Source organism: Octopus bimaculoides, chromosome 15, assembly GCF_001194135.2.
Source record: "Octopus bimaculoides isolate UCB-OBI-ISO-001 chromosome 15, ASM119413v2, whole genome shotgun sequence".
In the NCBI taxonomy this organism is placed as follows: Eukaryota; Metazoa; Mollusca; class Cephalopoda; order Octopoda; family Octopodidae; genus Octopus; species Octopus bimaculoides.
Genome location: NC_068995.1, coordinates 39,224,181 through 39,225,496, shown reverse-complemented (window position 1 = coordinate 39,225,496; position 1,316 = coordinate 39,224,181). Strand labels below are relative to the sequence as shown.

General features: G+C 32.9%; 1 protein-coding gene across 1 annotated transcript in view; it reads left to right on the top strand.

The window, feature by feature from the left end:
• Nucleotides 1–1,316, top strand: part of LOC106873511 (epithelial cell-transforming sequence 2 oncogene-like) — a 113,793-nt gene that overhangs the window by 60,829 nt on the left and 51,648 nt on the right. The gene's annotated exons all lie outside the window — the stretch shown is intronic.

The following is a 1,316-nucleotide window of genomic DNA, read 5'->3' as shown; positions in this document are numbered from 1 at the left end:
ATATATATATATATATTGTCATAAAATTGATTTTCATTACACTTTAGTTAATGGAATTTTATTAGTTGATGGTTATATTTATTGACAATATTTTGCATATATTTAAGTTTCAAAAGGAGCACTTTTTGCTACCATTATAGCTCTTAATCTTTTCTCAACTGATGTGCATGACGTGCTTATCACCTCTTCATTCAAACCGTACCACAACATCGCAAGTGGTCTTTCGGGTCTGGCGCACCTGAGGAAGAAATGCACGAAACATCGCTTTCCTATCTGTGCCATCTTACAAATTTCAAAAGATTGATACTAGGGCTTAGACGAGGCCAGGCTGACTTGTCAAAAACTGTGCCAGAGCTGAGAGAAGCTCTTCAGACCTAATGGAGCAATTTGAACGAAGACGTAGTGATGGACTCTTGCAGATAAGTTGAGAAAATATTAAGAGCTATGCCGAAACGCTGAAAGCGAAGTGTGCCTATTTAAAAATGTATCTCTATGTAAAATATAATGTAACTCTATGCCAATATAAAAAATGAACCTACAAATTTTCATTAACTAAAACCTAAAACAGGTAAATATATATGCCGCACGCATGTATCTGCTCATTTACGGCTCTGTCTGACTGTCTATAATCTATTGTCTCAGAATATTTATTATGCACGATGAATTTATTTTATATTGAAGCCTGATACATCTACAACTAACGGAAATTAGAAGTGGTTTACAATCATTTCCTTCTACATATGATAATCTGTTGAAAAGTATTCATTGAACCTCCGATTATTGTTTAAATGTTTCTTTTTAAATATAATCATACACGAAACGAACACTGATAAATCATTAGTCATTTTCTTCAGACTTTTGTCGCTGTTGTTGTTATGAATATTTACTGATTGATTTGCATTTCATTTCATCTTCCGACAGGGTCTCAACTAGAGACCTAAGGCACGAATATATTAGATTGAAAGAAACTTCGAGAGAATGTAGGCGGTTGATGTCAACAAAATATTTTGAGTCTCATAGAATATTGGTTTCCCAAGTATCTGGTCAAAAAATGTGTCAGTACCTTCCTTGATCATTCCCAGGGCACCTACAACAACATAAATGGTTTTGACTTTTAATTGGCACGTCTTAGACATCTCAATCTCGTGGTCCTTATATTTCGATAGTTTTTCAAATTCTTTGCTAAGATGTTTCCATCAGTAGGCATTGTCATATGAATTCCACAAAATAACCGGTCTTCAGCCAAAATTTGAAACTATTATTATTATTATCATCATTATAGTTATAATTATAATTATAATAATAATAATAATAAT